General features: G+C 39.4%; 1 pseudogene; it reads right to left on the bottom strand.

Moving 5' to 3' along the window:
• Window positions 1-859: 859 nt before the first annotated feature.
• LOC101424802 (proteasome subunit beta type-2 pseudogene) overlaps window positions 860-12,567 on the bottom strand; it is a 12,156-nt pseudogene continuing 448 nt past the window's right edge.

Genomic DNA, 12,567 nt, shown 5'->3' with positions numbered 1-12,567 from the left:
GAATTTGGGATCATGTTTTAAAAGCCCTCAATGCCCATGGTTTCACTCATCTCCAGTTTGCTGTTGACTCTCAGATCTGTATCTCTAGCCTTGACTTTTCCCCTGAATACTAAACTCATGATTCACTTATCTAATAAATATTTTACTTGAATTCATGAGCATCAAAAACAAACAGAACCTGACCCACCCAGAATCATATCTCTGAGCTTCTACCCTATAAAGAATACATGGACTTGCTCAACACAAGATCATATAAAAGCATAAGAAGTCATAAGTAAGCTTAAAACCCATCAGTAAAAGAAACTCTTTAGTCATTTATAGGCAATCCACTGGTGGGAAAGGAGGTAGCCATTAAAAATGACAAGCATGATGATTATGTAGCAGTGTCTTTGAAACACCATGAATAGGAAAAAAAGCAGCATGTAAAGTGCATTTCCACCACAATTATAAGCAAAACAATGTATGCATACATGTTGGAAGAAAAAGGAAAACTGAGGACAATAGTGCTGGAATGTTGACATCATGGATGATTTATTATACTTCTTCTCTTCTCCCAGTTTTCTTTTGTGCTGTTACTTTTATAATCTAAAAATCTATTTAAGAAATCAAACTCAGAATTGTCTCAAACTGAACTTGTCATTTCACACCTGTAACTGTTCCCTTGTTTGCTTGCTTTCTTTCCCTAAATCTCGGTTAAAGCCATTTTCATACTCTAGTTATCCTGGCTAGAAACTTCAAAGCCATCATTCTGTTCTCCTTTTTTTTAAATAGTCTTCACATACAATTAACCTTTTTTTTTCCTTTCCAATTTATCCATATTCAACTTTATTCTGAATTAACCATGTGTCATGAGTGCACATCAAGAGAGCAGAAAAAAATAAAGGAGCCCATCAAAAAAAGTTCCCTGGCAAGTGTGAGGAAGGACTTGATGTGAGGAGCCCTGTCTAGGGAAGGAAACGTTGTCGAGGTCATGAATGCCATTTTTGTCAGTGATTCAAACGCTGAAAGTTGGTGGATTCAGAATGAAGTGTTTCTAGAGCTCCTCAAGACACTTGCTAAGAAGCTCCACTGCCCTCTCACGTGAGCTAGTTGGTGTAGAGTATCGGTCCAGGATACTGCGAGTGAGGAAGGCACCGTAGCCTCGGGCTGCGAAAGGGGCCTTGGCCGAGGCTGCCAGGCAGTCCAGGTAGTTGCATGCTGGACCTTCCTGCTCCTCGTGGCCGGCCAGGAGGAGGTGGACATGACATAGGGTCCAACTCCAAAGGCAGTCAACCAGGTTTCTGCAGTGAAATTAGCTGCTGCTGTGGGAGACAATTCACATCCATTTCTCTTCTTATAAAATTGCACTTTTTTCCTGAATATATTCTGCTAATTGCACAGTGTCTCTAGCCTCTCTGACACATAGGAATAAGGTTTCTTCACTCATCTTAAACATCTGGTCGTGATCGTCCTTCATCTGGACGATATTCCTACTGGAAGCTACCAGGACGTGGTTGAGGCCCTGGATGCTGATGAGGTACTCCCTGGTGGTGGGAAGCCAGGAACTGCAGGGTTGACAGAGCGAGGGGCTCGCGGCTTCTCTGCCTCACCGCGGAGACAGCACTGGAGCACGAGTCCAATCGACCTTGGAATACCCTGAATTCTACCTCTCCACCGACTCTCTAAGAAGTAATTGCTAAATAATTAATGAAATAGATGTAAAATTACTTGTAGAATTGCATAGAACTATACTAACATATCCCAGTTATACCCCTATTCACCACTTATTATCTGAGTCAACTTGGGCAAGTTTCCCACACTTTCAGGACTCAGTTTCTTCATTGAGGTATGAGGATATCATACTTGCCTTGGGTATAATATTGTGAATATTAAATTATATTTTATATATAATGCCTGTTACGGTGCCTGGAATGAAGGAGGTACTTGATAAATGGCAATAATGATATGGAATATAAGAATCTTTGGCTAGGAGCATTTAGACCCACGCATTCTCCTTGCACAGCAATAAGAAAAGCAAACACTCAAAACCGTACACACATTTAAAAGCAAATTTATGTCGTCTCTAAATACATTCTCACTGATGCTCCGGGACAATGGTAAATGAACAAACTGCCACCAACCTCAGGTGGGTGCAAAACAAGTTTGCAATCAGAAATAAGAGGCTGCGAAAAATCAATGATCTCCGAGTCAATATTAATCGCCCATCAATAAAGGCCGGTATCTTTCCCTCTTTATGGTAATTGCCCCAGTGAGCTGCTTAAAGTGGCTCTAAGAGCACTTAGAGGGGCGGCCGATAGCATCTTATCAGGGATCAGAGCAGCAGTGTGAAGGAGGCACCAGGCCTGGGCCGGGTTCTCCAGGAAGACGTGCCCTTCAGAACGTGCCGTGGAATTTGAGAAAGGGCTCCTGGGTATCACAGAGCCAGACTGTGTTTGCCAGCGGCTACTTCTCTAGACCCCACTCTTCCTGTCGGATGTCCACCCTGCTAGCCCGTCGGAGGGTGAGCGATCGTTTCTGCCTTAGAGACCTTGAAGGTTCACTGAAAGAAAGCAGGCTTGGGCTTGGCTTCCCACTTCTGCCAGTGTTGTCAGGAATTTCACTGTGTGTGCTGCACAAGGTCTTGGACATGAAACAAGTTACCCCGCTGGTGACAACTTAGACTCCTCTCCTCCCCAGGAGACTTCAATTGCACCTGCTGAACTTCTTGGCCTTGAGGACTCCTGCCCAGAGAACCCGCTTTCACTTTTAATAAAAGCCCACCATTCCCATAGAAACCTAACTTCCATCTAGTGACTTGCATTGTCCTCCAAATTGACCTTAATAAATTTATAGGTCCATTGTCGGTGGGTGAATATTGGTTCCAGATGATTTGCAGACTCTGAAGACCAACGAGAGGTGACATGGCCTTCCCTGGTCATCCCTTGGGTTTCCCTTTCTTTCTCTATGGCCCACCCCCACTCCCACCCCCATAGCACTTGTCACACTTCGGGGGTCATGGGACAGGTGCTTCCAATAATAAAGAAGGACTCTTCCTTTTGTAGCTGAGAAACCCCATGAAGCAGGCGTGATTGAACAGTGATGCCCCCAACTGTAGAACACACATACTCTTGTAAGAATTTAGTGTCCAATGGGATTGTTCATTTTCAAAAATGTCCTTTACATTTTGTATGGGCAGAATCATCCAGAAATTTACAGGCGACTTCCCTTTCTAGATACCTATATTCAACTTCATTTAGTTAACCACATTCTTTTTTATATTTTGCCCAAACCTGTGGCACATGGTGTTTGAAATCATAATGACAGACATTACTTTGATGTTACTTTTTATTCTTAACTTAGCCATCATTCACAGTGGCTTGGCTTCAATAGAACAAGGCACTTAAAAAAAGGGACGCTATTATATAAATTAAATTTTCATTGCTCTGTAACATATCAAAAGATTGCACCATTTCTGATTTACAGTTTGGGTTGGAAATGAACTTCAAAAGGCAAGAAATGGAAAAGTGGCGGCATGTTCCCTCATGGCTTATTACTGGAAATGGAGAAGTGATGGAAATGATAACAACAGGTTTCTCTTGCTGAATAAAAGAAGGAATATCCTTTCCTCTTATACATGGATGTTTATATCCCCTTATTGGAATAACTTTTTGCACACAACTTCCTATATTACTGTCCCCAGGGTAGTACCACGGAGTGACAGAAATTACCACTTGCAGAAACCTCAAGGGATCAAAAATGCCCTTCCCATTGCTTTCAGGCAAATGTGACATTAACAGCATTTTTTCTAGACATGACACATTTCAGAGATTTTATGTTATCTGTCCAATTTGCCCCTGGTTGGTGGTAAAGGGAATCTGGATCCAAGTGATCCATCTTCTAGTTCAGTAGGCTTCCTTTCACTACGCAAAGACCTCATTTTGCAATATCAGTGTAGGAGAGCTCATTGGGAAATGCTTGATTTGGTGCCCCAAACTTAAAAAAAAATTTATTGTGGTAACATATATAAAACACAGAATTTCTCATTTTAATCACTTTCATGAGCACAATTCTGTGATATTAAGTACATTCACCATACTAAACTACCATCGCCACCATCCATTACCAAAAGTTTTTCATTACCTTAAACAGAAACTCTCTACCCATTAGGCAACACCTCCCTGTTCTCCCTCCCTCAGCCCTTGGTAATCTGTCATCTACTTTCGGACTCTTTAGTATTTCATGTAAGTGGAATCATGCGATATCTCTCCTTTGGTGTCTGGCTTATTTTACTCCACATGATGTCTTCTAGCTACATCCATGTTGTAGCATATCAGATCTTCATCCCCTCTTACAGCCAAACAATATTCCGTTGTGTGTTTATAACACATTTTACTTATCCATTCATCTATTGACGGACACTTGGGTTGTTTCCACCTTTTGACTATTGTGAGTAATGCTGCTGTGAACAAAGGTGTACAATTATCTGTTTGAACCCGTTTTCAATTATTTTGGGTATATCCCTAGGGTGTCAAAAATGTTGAGACCCTCTGGATTCATTGTTTATCTAACACTTACCTTCACACCTCACAGTGCCTCCTTTTTTCTAACTACTTAACCTGTCACCCTGAATCACTGGCTCTCACCAGTACAGCTTCCTCAGATCTCGTCATTTTAAGGCATCTCTCTATTTCTAAGCTCTTACCTTTGATGCTTCCTATCTCCAAACATACCCCATTCCTGGCATTTACTTCTCTGGTCCTGCTAACCTCTCCCCTTGTTTCTTCTCCGTTTTTCCTCCTTTCAATCTGTCTGTCTTGATACTTCTTAGTCCCAAGGTCTATTAGCTCTTAATGTAACCCTCATGAAAATTCCAGACTCCTATATCCTTTTCTTTTGCCTACTTTTTTTTTTTTTAAGATTTATTTTATTTATTCCTCTCCCTTCCCCCATTGTCTGCTGTGTCCTTTTGCTGTGTGCTCTCCTGCATCTGCTGGCATTATCCTGCAGCACTGGGAAACTGCGTCTCTTTTTGTTGCATCATCTTGCTGTGTCAGCTCTCCGTGTGTGCAGTGCCACTCCTGGGCAGGCTGCGCTTTTACCGTGTGGGCAGCTCTCCTTGAGGAGCACACTCTTTTCATGTGGGGAACCCCTATGCGGGGACACCCCTGCGTGGCATGGCACTCCTTGTGTGCGGCAGCAGCACTGTGCGTGGGTCAGCTCACCACATGGGTCAGGAGGCCCTAGGGATCGAACCCTGGACCCTCCATATGGTAGACGGACTCTATCAGTTGAGCCATGTCCACTTCCCTGCATACTTTTTTATAAAACCCCTGATCACCTCTGTACTGATTTTGTCTTTTGGACTTGAGGTACTTTTGCCTTTATGGTTCCTTTCCATTATATTTTTTAAAAGTATCAAAAACTTATTTTATGACTGCATTGGTGTAAAGGATCCTTCCCTTTTTCCTCCGACCTTTATAGATCTTACTATCCTGATAATAGTGACCTTTGAGACTACTTTCTCCTCACTTTTACTTTTTATCCATCTTCTCATATTTGTGGTTAAACCTCTAGTTTATTCTGTTTGTTTCCATGTCCTCATCATCATGTCTCTTTTGGGAAATATATTTGTTGCTCTTGAAATTATAACAGAGGGAGTAGATATGTTCAAGCAGTTGGGCATTTGCCTCCCACATGGGAGATCCTGTGTTTGGTTCCTGGTGCCTCCTAAAGAAGACAAGCAGACAATGAGCAGACACAAACAAACAGACACAATGAGCAGAGACAATGAATGGACACAACAAGCAGACACAATGAGTAGAGACAACGAGCAGGCAATGAGCAGACACAGCAAGCTGACACCACAGAGACAGATGAGGAAGCGATCTTGGGGGGGATTATAACAAAATATGTGTTTATTATAAAATTCATAAAATATACTCATGAGAGTATAATGGACACAACGCTGATTACCTAGCCTTATCCTTATCTTAATACTATTCATTCTTGAGTCCCTTGCAACCTTGTTTCATCCTTTATTATTCTTATCATAATTGATTTTCAAAGTCATTGTGGTAAATTGAATTATGTACTCCAGCAAGGACATGTTCTTAATCTTAAACCATGTTCCTGTGTGTGAAATCACTTGTAAATAGTATCTTTGAATATGTTGGGTCAGAGCGTGGACTCATTTGTGAATAGGGTCTTCTAAGATCCAAGAAGTGTGGCCTCATTCTATATCACTGGAGAACTTCTAGAGAGAAAGCCACTGGGGGAGATCCAGAGCCAGAAGTCAGCAGAACCGAAGACCAGACACAAGGAGAAAGAGATCACTATGTGGCGGGAGGCAGAGCCACAAGCCAAAGAACCCAAGGATAAGGCACTCCAGCATCCGAATGCCTCGGTTTGGACTTCCAATAAGTGTTTATTTTTTAAGCCACCCAATCTTGTGATATTTGTCATAGCAGTCTGGCAAGAGAAGACAGTATTAACCCTTTACTATGAGAGAATAGAGATTGACTGGAATTTCATGCAGTCTGCAGTTTCAAATTTATCAAATTTGCCTCTGACTTTCACTACTTTTTGATATGTTTAGAAGTATGTTTTAAAATATTTTTTATATTAAAATTATTAAAATATAATTCAATATTTTAAATCATTGATATGTATTAAATTTATAGTAGTAATAGTTTGTTTCATTATAGTACTATATTGTGGATATCCTTACTTCTTTTCATGTTAAATTTTTTTCACAACATTCTACCAGGTCTATCTATCTTTCCTTCTAAAAGGTAAAATTTCAGCATTTTCTATGTCAATATTTTTTTCAGCTATTTTTAATTTATTTTGGATACTTTTGAATTAAAAATTTATGTATTTTCTTTTTTCTCAAATGTATTTAATTTTTTCTCATATAAAATTTTATTGAAGTATATCGTTTACACAGGAACATACATAAATAATAAATGTAGAGAATTGGATATGGCTCAACTGATAGAGTGTCCACCTACGAGGTACAGGGTTCAAACCCTGGGCCTCCTGGCCCATGTGATGAGCTGGCCTACACACAGTGCTGCCATGTGCAAGGAGCACCACACCACACAGGGATGTTCCCCTCATAGGGGAACCCCATACACAAGGAGTGTGCCCCACAAGGAGAGCCACCCAATGTGAAGAAAGCACAGCCTGCCCAGGAGTGGTGCTGCATACATGGAGAGCAAAATGACGCAACAAAAAGAGACACAGATTTCCGGTGCCACTGAGAATGCAAGCATACACAGAAGAACACACAGCAAATGGACATGAGCAGACAACAGGGGGAAGGGGAAGAGAAATAAATAAAAAATGAATCTTTAAAAAAATGTATAGTAAAAGTTGTGAACTTGTAACATAAACTTGCGTATCATCTTACAGGGCTCCCATACATCAAACCACCACCAACACTGTATTAGTTAGCCAAAGGGGTCCTTATGCAAAATACCAGATATTGGTTGATTTTTATAAAGGGTATTTATTTGGGGTAAGCATTACAGATAGCAGGCCATAAGCATAATTTACTTCCCTCACCAAAGTCTATTTTCACGTGTTGGAGCAAGATGGTTGCCGATGACTGCCAGGGTTCAGGCTTCCTGGGTTCCTCTCTTCCCGGGTCTTGCTTTCCTCTGGCTTCAGGGTTCCTCTTTTCCCAGGGCTTGCTTCTTCCTGGGCTCAGGGTTCCTCTCTTCCTGGGGCTTGCCACTGTTTCTTCCATGAGCTTACTTCCTGGGGCTCCAGCTTAAGGCTTCAGCATCACACTTCAACATCAAAAACCCTTAACTCTGTCCTTCGCCATGTCTTTTATTTGTGAGTGCCCTAATGATGTGGCCCAATCAAAGCCCTAATCATAAATTAATCATGCCCAGGTACAGACCAGATTACAAACATAATCCAATATCTATTTTTGGAATTCATAACCATATCAAACTGCTACAAACACTTTACATTGTTGTGAAACATTTGTTACAAACTATGAAAGAGCATCATCAAAATATTACTACTAACTATAGCCTATAGCCAAAACTATAAAAGCAAAACCAGTAGGTCATTTTAGAAATTGCTAAAGTAATCATAATTGTTCTAATTTGGTAAAATTTAAAAAAATGACAGCCTAAAACATCTGAAAAAAATCAGAGGTAGCTGAAATAGTCCTGTAATTTATGGAATGGAAAAATTTTCATTGGAAAAAAGTGTCATATGTGAGAATTTTTGGTTTTTACTCTTTTTGATTTTACTAAGCTTTTAACATATTTTAGGATTATTCATCTAATTTCTTAAGAAGCACATGGATCTTCATCCCAGGAAATGTTTAGAAAGTATATTTTGTCATCAGTGTTAACAACTGAACATCTCTCTTAATGCTAAGATGTTACTGTTAACATGAAGACATTCTGTTGAAGCTGTTGAATAGTATTCTCTTTTTTTTTTTTTGGCAGATATCTTTATTTTACACATGAGGTGTTGATTCTTGTACTGTATGCACTCTCACAAAAAGCACAAAATTTCATGAAGAAGAATAGCTTTCCACAAGTTGTTTTGGTCTTTTCTTTATTGAATTAAGGATATTTTATATCTGAAGTTTGCTATTATGGATGGGAAATTGCATCCCTTACTGTTTATAGCTGGTATTGATGGCCTAAGGTATGTTGTGGTATATAATTTTAACCTCCCCATTTTACTAATCTTTTTTTATTTGTCTAAAAGCTTTCGAGTTTATTCTGGGTAAACAGGTAAACATGTCTAATAAATTTCATCTTTTCCTCAATACATGTATCTGTCCTTTATTTTTCTTGTCCTATTTGCTTGTCTAGAACTTTCAGAACAATATTTAATAACAGTTACTTCAATAAGAATTTCTCCAATGTTTCACTATTAAGCATGATAAAGAATTTTATTCTGTTTATATAAAATCATAAATCTATCTGATATTATTAATTATGAATATTATTTTTAACAAAATATATTTTTGGCATCTATTCACAGAACACTATGAGAAAAAAAGCAGAATATTAAAAAGTATATAAAATGGATATCTGTGTGACATGTTTACTGGATGATTTTCTTCTTCTACTTTCATTTTTTTCTATAATGAATAAGTATTGCTGTGTTAAAAATGCAAATTGTAGCAAGCATGTCCTGGGTTTTCTTAAATATTCTTTAAGTGGTATTTTTATGTATTACATGGCTTCATCCTATATACGTGTCATAATTTCTTTACTAAATTGCCTATTAATGGAACACTTAGCCTTGTTTCCTGAATATAAGTAAAACTGCAGTGGCCATCCTATACATCAAGACTGACTTACGTATATCACCAATTCTTTCTTTAGGACAAATTTTGAGAATGATTTCACTAGGGAAAGAAAGCATACATCTTTTAAGGCTGACTGGATACATTTGCCAAATTCTCCTCTAGAAAAGTTTTACATTTACATCCCTCCAAGCAGTAAATGAAGGTACCTGCTTCACTTCAGCTTGCCCCCATAGGACATTTCTTTCTGTTGTTGTTGCTTTAATTTCCTGATCTCTCTAGTGAGTGTCTGATCTACATCTCCAACTGCTACCGATCAGCTCCCCTTGGAGGTCCCACATCGTACTCATGTAACACTCACGCCTTCACACTTACGCATGTATTCATATTAGACTACGGTCAGATTGAAGACCCACGCCCATTTCCTCCCCGCCTTGGTCTCCTGAATTTCATCCATCAGTGTGTGGCAGCACTATCCAAGTATTGCTGAAGCCAAAAATCCTCAAGGCCAAACTTTTCTCTTTCTTGCCCAGCCCACACTATTTCCTCGCTACATCCTGTCAACTCTGCTTCCTCAATAGATCTTTTATTTTTAAAAATTTTATTTATTTCTCCCCCCTCCCCCCCAGTTGTCTGTTATCTGTGTCCATTCGCTGTGTGTTCTTCTGTGTCTGCTTGTATTCTTGTCAGCTGCACCAAGAATCTGTGTCTCTTTTTGTTGCGTCATCTTGCTGCATCAGCTCTCCGTGTGTGTGGCGCCACTCCTGGGCAGGCTGAGTTTCTTCACTGGGGGCAGCTCTCCTTACGGGGCCACTCCTTGTGCATGGGGCTCCTCTATGGGGGGACACCCCTGTATGGCACAGCACTCCTTGTGTGCATCAGCACTGCACGTGGGCCAGCTCACCACACAGGTCAGGAAGCCCTGGATTTGAACCCTGGACCTCCCATGTGGTAGGTGGATGCTCTATCAGTTGAGCCAAATCTGCTTCCCTCTCAATAGCTCTTGAAAGAGTTCAGCTCTCTGCACTGCGCTGCCACCTCAGATGAGGATGGTATTTTAATTCAGACCACGTTTCCTCTCTCACCTAGATGAAGGTGATCATCTCTTTCCTGGTCTCCCAGCCTTTAGTCTGGTTCTTTTCCAATTCATCCCTCTCAGAGCAGGTATGGTGAAATTTCTAAAATGGGTACCTGATCGTTTTTTACAATACTTTGGTTGTTACGAATTTCCCTTAGGATAAATTCTTTTAGGTCTTTCTCTGGTCATCTAATCTAACATAGTCTCCAATCCCTGGTGATAATTTCTCCCTAATGAATTTTCTTCATAGTACTCACTCATTTTACATTGTACTGCTTATCCATTTCTTTGCCATTTTATAATTCTGGGCTCCCTTTACTGCAATGTGTGCATATACGAACCAGGATTCAATCTCCTGGTCATAGCTATACGCCAGCATATAGAAAGCTGGTAGATGCTCAAAAATATTTATTGGGAGTTTGGAATATACTAAACAGTCCCAGCTACTTGCAGCTATTATGATTTATTTAATTTCTTGCTCTCTCTAACTCCAGCATCTCTACTTTCTTTTAACTTGTCTTTGCAATTATCAGCCCGTTAGGACTCAACTTTGAGGTAGCATCATTAGGAATCTTTTCCTGATCTCCTATGCCCCCAGCAAGTGTATTTCCTAGCACCATATATATATATATATATATTTTTTTTTTTTTTGTCACATCAATGATCACCCTAGTTGTAAATGCCTATATGCTCTTCTGCTTCTGTGGTCAATGGTAAGCTACCTGGGAAGATCTATGTCACCTGTATCAGTGGATCCCCAGGGCTTAACAATGTGTTTGGCTCACTATAGAGGCAAATACATATTTATTGAGAAGGTAAATTAGTAAATCATAATGTCTAATATATCATTAGTATATCATAAAAATGTCCATTATGAGCAGCTGAAAGTAAAATGATTACATTGCGCAGAATTTTTTTTGTCAAGAAAATATACAAATATAAAATACCAATAAATAATTTTTCAAATGCAAATGCTTAAGATAAGAAAACTGTAAAGAAATAGATGTCAAATATCTGGAGAATTCTGTGACAATATTAGCTAACTCAGTTATTGTGTAATATAGTAATTCATGTGATTACTGCTTTTTATAATGGACAATTTATTGGTTTATTTCTTCCTTTTTCCCCTAAAAAAGCAAAGAAACCAAACAAGGATCCACAGGGAAAACTGGAATGTCCGAGTGGTGCTTCACTATTGGAAACATACTTTCTTATTGCTAAAATAAGAAATTGCCTTAATGCATTTTGAGATGTAGTTCTTCTTGTGCTTTAGCTGCAACAATTTTCCTAGGTCAGGGTCTCTGTTTTGGAAACTCATGGCCTATCTGGTTGGTGAAAATTTAGTGATCTTTAGCCAATGAACCGAATCACATTTGTATTCTCCAGCTTTATTTGGAGAATATTTATTTATTTATTGTGCTCTGCGTTGGTCAATCAGACCTTTCTTTGGGAAGCAGGCAAGCTTGAGTATTTGTTTGACCTTCCTGGCAGCATGGGATTACTGTACAAAGGTCTGCATCATAATGAAGGTCAATGACAACAGAGATAAACGACATCTAATAGTCATAACTAACACCATCCCATAAAATGATAACTGCCAATTTGTTAGTGTCACTGAAGATTCTTAAAAAAAAACACACCAAAAAATAAGATATCCATGTGGGTTGTGGCCATTCATTCTTCTGCCCTCATGGAGAAGTCTTTCATTGACCACAGGCAATGGCTGATGAGCTCAGAATAATTAGTGTATCTTCTCTTGCAACAAAGGAGACCGCTTCCCCCCAACAAATATTTGTTTATCGACAACTTATTTACCAGGAAATAAAAATGCTGCTTGTTTGTCACTCTCCATTTGATTTAAGCAGAAATATCAGGGCGAAAGACAGGCAAATAGATTGATAGCATCTTCTAAAATAATAATTGCAGTCATCAAAGTTAACATATTTTGACAGGTTAGTATATTAAAAGCCATTAAAAAAACAGCTGTGTAGCTGTAGGGAATTTCACTCTCAGGCGGAATCCAAAGATACGTGTTGGTATTTATTCAGTAATCAATCAGAAAGAAAAGACCTCGAATTTGAGTTGGAAGTTTTTATTTTTATCCTTTCCCTTACTCCCGGTCTTTAAACCTGCTCGGAGGAGAGCTATACATGCCAGGCTAGTGCTCATCAAAAGCAAGCAATCACAGCTAAATCAGCATGCAAAATGCCACTCAACCTTGGGC

The sequence above is a fragment of the Dasypus novemcinctus genome, chromosome 20 (assembly GCF_030445035.2).
Source record: "Dasypus novemcinctus isolate mDasNov1 chromosome 20, mDasNov1.1.hap2, whole genome shotgun sequence".
Taxonomy (NCBI): Eukaryota; Metazoa; Chordata; class Mammalia; order Cingulata; family Dasypodidae; genus Dasypus; species Dasypus novemcinctus.
This window is presented reverse-complemented; position numbering and strand designations above follow the sequence as displayed.